Genomic DNA, 6,693 nt, shown 5'->3' with positions numbered 1-6,693 from the left:
GTCACTTTCGGCTGTACATCCCATTGGTAGAATGATGGTGAGAGCGTTGATGTAACTTAGGAACAGCATGAGCCCTGTATTGTGATTCGGTATCTAAAGCAGGATTAATTCATTAATAAAGAAATTGTATCTGTAAAATGAAAATTAAACAAACATCGGGTTTGACATAATTAACCTCTGCTATATTATGAAACCATGAGTTGCCAGTGAAGTATTGCTAATTTTATTTTTACTAGATAAGATTAACGTTTTGTAGCAATACGGCCAGGCCGTTCTACATTAATTAAACACACAAGTTTTGTTACTTAAATATCTTACAATTTATTTTACATACTGGGTAATATTTTGGACTCTATGATCAACAGTTGGCATATGTATGTAGAACATCAATGCATTGGAATAATGTTAATGTATTGAGCACTCGAGTAGCTTTTTGTGCCGGCACGTGTAGCAAGATCCTTAAACGAGCAGATTGGGAATAAATGCTAGTGAGGTTCGAAAAATAAAAGAAATACAGCAGGGATCATTTATGCGCTTCTATTTAATGTTAAACGTCTGCATTCAATTAAAGTTCAATTGTTTGCTTCTTTTTTAAACAAGCAATCATTACAATAAACCGTGGTAAATAGATAGACTTTCAATTTAAATCGAGAACTAGAAAAACCAAAGTTCAATTCAATAGACCAATCCAAAGTTTCATTTCAGTTTGGTAACACTTATGTGTTCGAATAAAACCTTATTTTATCATTTCATTTCATTATAGTCTCAACAGTTTTCATGACTACACTGCATTGGTGGATATTGAAAAAATCTGATAAACGTATGAAGTGGCATCGTTTGTCTTTATTCCAAGAGGTGCTGCCTAGGTACTAGGCTACTTCCAAGAGGAAGTTGGTTACTAGATCAGGAAGGTGAGCATGAAAAAAATATTTTTGAAAGTTCGGAAACGACTTCTATATTCAATTTTTGATAAAATTTTTACTTTTTCTTCGGATGGATGGAAAGAAATTATTACGAGTCTGATGTATAAAGACAGGCTGTCCGTCTTATTCAACTATGAGCTACTTTTCAGCAAGCACAAGATCCACTGTTAGGCGCTAGTTGTTGAGCCAATAAGGTAACCAGTCCGTTTAATTAACGTACGAACTGCTCAACGGTTCGAAATTCCAGTAGAATCAGAGACGAAGGCGCGAACCTTTTACCTTAACGCAGCCGGTACCTACCGCCATGTGTTAGACTGCGATCCTGTAATATTAAAATAGAATGACCTGCCCAGCTTGCAAGGAAATCGATCAGCATGGTAGACGGCTTGTAAAGCAGGACAGATATATGAATATCGTACGTAATTTTCTGTATGATAGCCTTCCGCCGATCCTTTCCGGTGATTGCATAACGTTACATCCGTTAAAAAGTTAAAGAATACAACACACCCGGCTCCACTAGAGCCTTAATACCAAAACGGTTTCGGATGTGTCACACTAAAATATGTTTAAAACACGTTCGCGTTAGGTGTACGATCACATCTTTTATTACAGATTAATCACACATAATTTATCACGGGATTTATCAACACATATTTTGTCTGCATGCAAGTGCAAAATCATACAATGATATGATATGGTGCACATGCCGGCAGCACACCGATTCCTTTTAATAAAGAACAGGGGCTCTTCTCCGGTTTAGCCAAAGGTTAGCAACACCCAGGAGCTAACATATACTGCTCCATAATCCGGGGACAAGCATCCAACGGGATCCTGCTGCTTCCGGCGGTGGAAAGAATTCGGTTGCACATTGTACCACCACCAGTACACCAGTATGAAACGCATACTGATAGAATTGCTGTAAGAAACATCTAGGCTGTTAAGGCGCATCGTCATAGATGCTAGCGCTGGTTACGGTGCGGCCACTGTTGCTTTAAACAGCCACCTCTGCATCCTCCGGTAACAAACATCCGACCGGCAGTTGAACCGGTCCGCAGCAAAGCAGCAAAGTATCTACACGCAGCCCAAACACGTTTTCACTAAATGTATGCGACGTATCATTGACGTATCGTAGAATATAACTGAAACAATTTAAAACAGCAACCAATATAGGCGCTTCATTAGTCAAAAATCTTAAAAAAGGTCGAGGAAAATAAACGATCACTTCCCTGCACGAAAACAATCCAAATGCAAAATGTAAACAAACATCCCCCCTCCGATTGACAAAACACGCATCGCGTGTGCAATAGACCTGACCATTTTCGAACTGTCAAATCTTTGTTTGGGACTCTATTTTACCTTTTTACCGTTATCTGTTCTCCCTGTTTTCGTAAATGTTTTGGTAAATACATTCGTTAACGAATTATCCTCGAAAAGATTTACGAGATTCCAAATTATTTCGAGGATAATTTGTTTTTGTTTTGATTCTGTTTGTTTACATTTTGAATGAACCCTGTCATAAAATGAACCGGAACCATGTTCATCGAATGTAAATAAACAAAAGTTCACTATCCTCGAAAAATCTATGTTTCGATAAAATTTTCGAGGATAGCCATGCATAATGTAAACTAATATGGGAGGATAAGTTTTTGTCAATGTATTGTGTCTTGTCGTGTCTCGTCATGTGTGTTCGGGGGTTCCTCTATTCTTGTATTTGCTCTTTTCTCTCCTGATGTTGCTTTGCTTCTCTTCATGTCCGTAGACTCTTCGCGTTGTGTGGTGGTATGTTTGTGTGTAACAACGGAACTTTCGCTGCAAGGTTGGAGGGGGTGGGCGTCGAGTGTGTTGTTTATCAGCTGTGATCTGTGCGTGTGAAACTTTTTCGGTGTGCTGAAACGGGTGAGTAAGAGTAAGATTAGAAACAGAATGCCGTGTGCATTCTTGTATCGGTTGAAATGCTTGTATCGGTTGAAATTTTCTTATTTTTCAGATTCAAAAATCTGTTTGCTCTACAAAGTCGATGAGTGCATCTAATCAGGTAAATATAATTATATGCTTTTATCCCAGTTATCTGGCTTATAGTTTTTTTGCCTTTTAGTTCTGCAGCGCCATGGTGAACGTTGAGAGGTGTTAGCACGGAAGACAGAGCGGGAAAACGTTCACGACAACTATGCGGTGAGGAGGATATCAACGGATTGTGCATTTACAGTTAGTGGGTGAGCACACGCTGTACCTCGTAGGAGAACCTGGCCATGGGTATCGGAGAATGCATATCGTATGCCGGAATCGTGCTTGGCCTTGAACACTGACTCTGCTCGATCACGGGTTCCAAATTGGTCATTACGTTACCGGCGGCTTGCCAGCAATCAGCATTGGGTGTTCTTTTTCCGTTCAGTTCTTCCTACCGTCCTGCTGTGTATAAAGTGCCTTCCATTAACAGTAAGTTTGATCAATCATCATTCTACACAAATTTGTTTGCTTTTATTTAAGATCAATTTTGCATCTTTTAGTCTCCCGACAGCAATGGTTGCTGCTAGCACGGATTATGATGGTGCTGTTGCTGAAGAGGAATGTTGTGTTGCCTGGTTGCACTGGACAGGATGGTTCACACAGTGTAGTCGATCTCCTGTTGGTGTCGATTGTTCCCTTCGAGCCGGAGGCCCATCCCGACCGCTCAGTGCGATAGTGTTAGGTGCTAGAAATACAAGATGTAAATATAAAATGATTACTTTACATGTTAATACAGAAGAGGTGATTATATAGGTTATAGAATTACGGCTTTTACTTACTAATAAAAACATGAACGAGCGAAATGCATCACGTACATATTGCGCAGCTGAACCAGGCAAAGAAATGCTCCAGTGTCGTCCCCATTTTTGTCCGGAACATGGTCGTCGTGAAGGTTAATGTAGTAACGGTATTTGAAGGCATATCCTGAGCCGATCCCTGTGACGATCGAAAGATTCGCAGCATCCTTTCTTATTGACGAAATCATTGCCTGCATAAATTGCTCAAAACAAATCGCACGACTTGAAACCTAATAAAATTTTCCGCAACATTTATTGGCGGAAAAGAGATTTGGATCAACAATCACACAGTGAATAGAACGAAGACGATCGGCTTCGTTAACCTCTCCCTCTCTTCTAATCAAATCACGCATGAACTCTTACCCCTTCTCCATGAGCAGCCAGACCAAAAATCAGCGATCAAAGATACAGGGCTCGCCTATTCACTTTGCGATGCGAACGGCATATTTTGTACAAAGTGTTTCAATTTGTTATATACATTTTTTCGACAAAACCTACCGTCTTGACAAAAAATCATATCGAAAACCATGTGAAAGAGATCGATGAACTAAAAACACTCTGGGATTAAATGAAAATACTCAAACGAACTGTAAAAACAATAATGACGGTATAATATATACCGATCGTATCGTAAAGTAACGAGACTAACCCTGTACGAGTGCACACATGCCCATACACATATTCACCCAAACAAGGTGAATAGGCGTAAACGAGATGGGTATAATAATAAAAGGAGAGCAAAATGTAAACATTTAGGTCATCATGAACCAAACTCGAGTGTGTGACACATCATCCATGAGTGCGAACGGAAGAGGTGTATAAATAGAAAGAGAGGGGGATATTTATCCTCGAGAATTTCCCCTTGGGCTGCTGGGTGTGCGCTTTGTTGCCCTAAACGCGGCTATATGAACCGAAATGTTTTTGACGTAAAAATTTCGCTTATCCCCGCTTTATGCGAAATCTATTTGAAATCTCGCATCATGTAGCCTGGCCTTGAGAGCTGAACAGTGAGAGAAGCAAAGAAAGGTTCTGACATTATATTCAATTGGAAATACAACAATTAAATTAAACAATCGGGACATATGGCCTTAGTTGCCGGTCTCTTTTTTAGTGGTTTAGTCTTACGGATTACCTTGTGAAGGCCCAGGAAGCTGGATTCATCAGGTTGAGCAGAGTATAACCACACAGACGAAGAAGAAGAAGAAGAAGAAGAAGGGAAGTGATCGTTTATTTTCCTCACCTTTTTTAAGATTTGTGACTAATTATGCGCCTTTATTGGTTGCTGTTTGGAATTATTTCAGTTATATTCTACGATACGTTAATGATACGTCGCATACATTTAGTGAAAACGTGTTTGGGCTGCGCGTGGACACTTTGCTGCTTTGCTGTGGACCGGTTCAACTCCCGGTCGGATGTTTGTTACCGGAGGATGCAGAGGTGGCTGTTTATAGCAACAGTGGCCGCACCGTAACCAGCGCTAGCGTCTATGACGATGCGCCTTAACAGCAGGCAATTCTATCAGTATGCGTTTCATACTGGTGTACTGGTGGTACAATGTGCAACCGAATTCTTTCCACCGCCGGAAACAGCAGCATCCCGTTGGATGTTTGCTGCCGGATTATGGAGCAGAGTAGGTTAGCTCCTAGATGTTGCTATCCTTTGGCTAAACCGAAGAGCCCCTGTTCTTTATTAAAAGGAATCGGTGTGCAGCCAGCATGTGCACCATATGACACCAATGTATGATTGTGCACTTGCATGCAGACAAAATATGTGTGTATAAAACCGGTGATAAATTATGTGTGATTAATCAGTAATAAAAGATGTGATCGTACACCTAAGGCGATCGTGTTTTAAAAATCTTTTAGTGTGACACATGCGAAACCGTTTATCGTATTTTACTGGTATTTAAAGTTGAGTAAGTATTTCACAGGATTCACATTTGCGATTAAATAATTTCTACTCCGTTTCTGTGTAAACTGTATTGCGATTGCTGTACGTACCTATACAGTATTGTGGTTGAATACAGCGCTCTAGTGGATCCGGGTGTGTTGTATTCTTTAACTTTTTAACGGATGTAACGTTATGCAATCACCGGAAAGGATCGGCGGAAGGCTATCATACAGAAAATTACGTACGATATTCATATATCTGTCCTGCTTTACAAGCCGTCTACCATGCTGATCGATTTCCTTGCAAGCGGGGCAGGTCATTCTATTTTAACATTACAGGATCGCAGTCTAACACATGGCGGTAGGTACCGGCTGCGTTAAGGTAAAAGGTTCGCGCCTTCGTCTCTGATTCTACTGGAATTTCGAACCGTTGAGCAGTTCGTACGTTAATTAAACGGACTGGTTACCTTATTGGCTCAACAACTAGCGCCTAACAGTGGATCTTGTGCTTGCTGAAAAGTAGCTCATAGTTGAATAAGACGGACAGCCTGTCTTTATACATCAGACTCGTAATAATTTCTTTCCATCCATCCGAAGAAAAAGTAAAAATTTTATCAAAAATTGAATATATAAGTCGTTTCTGAACTTTCAAAAATATTTTTTTCATGCTCACCTTCCTGATCTAGTAACCAACTTCCGTACCTAGGCAGCACCTCTTGGAATAAAGACAAACGATGCCACTTCATACGTTTATCAGATTTTTTCAATATCCACCAATGCAGTGTAGTCATGAAAACTGATGAGACTCTATAATGAAATGAAATGATAAAATAAGGTTTTATTCGAACACATAAGTGTTAGCAAACTGAAATGAAACTTTGGATTGGTCTATTGAATTGAACTTTGGTTTTCTAGTTCTCGATTTAAATTGAAAGTCTATCTATTTACCACGGTTTATTGTAATGGTTGCTTGTTTAAAAAAGAAGCAAACAATTGAACTTTAATTGAATGCAGACGTATAACATTAAATAGAAGCGCATAAAATGATCCCTGCTGTATTTCTTTTATTTTTCGAAC

The 6,693-nt window shown here is 39.7% G+C and overlaps 1 long non-coding RNA gene across 2 annotated transcripts; it reads left to right on the top strand.

The window, feature by feature from the left end:
- The first annotated feature begins 2,309 nt into the window (after positions 1-2,309).
- LOC118514431 lies at positions 2,310-3,737 on the top strand. Of its 2 annotated transcripts, XR_004906626.1 has the most exons (5): positions 2,310-2,322; positions 2,683-2,819; positions 2,911-2,958; positions 3,019-3,359; positions 3,431-3,737. It is a non-coding gene; the product is annotated as an uncharacterized LOC118514431 (long non-coding RNA). The 2 variants fall into 2 exon arrangements; XR_004906625.1 differs by lacking the exon at positions 2,310-2,322 and having other exon boundaries at positions 2,627-2,819.
- Positions 3,738-6,693: the final 2,956 nt, after the last annotated feature.

Source organism: Anopheles stephensi, chromosome X (assembly GCF_013141755.1).
Source record: "Anopheles stephensi strain Indian chromosome X, UCI_ANSTEP_V1.0, whole genome shotgun sequence".
In the NCBI taxonomy this organism is placed as follows: domain Eukaryota; kingdom Metazoa; phylum Arthropoda; class Insecta; order Diptera; family Culicidae; genus Anopheles; species Anopheles stephensi.
The sequence above is the reverse complement of the archived record's forward strand: the minus strand, read 5'-3'. Positions and strand labels throughout refer to the sequence as shown.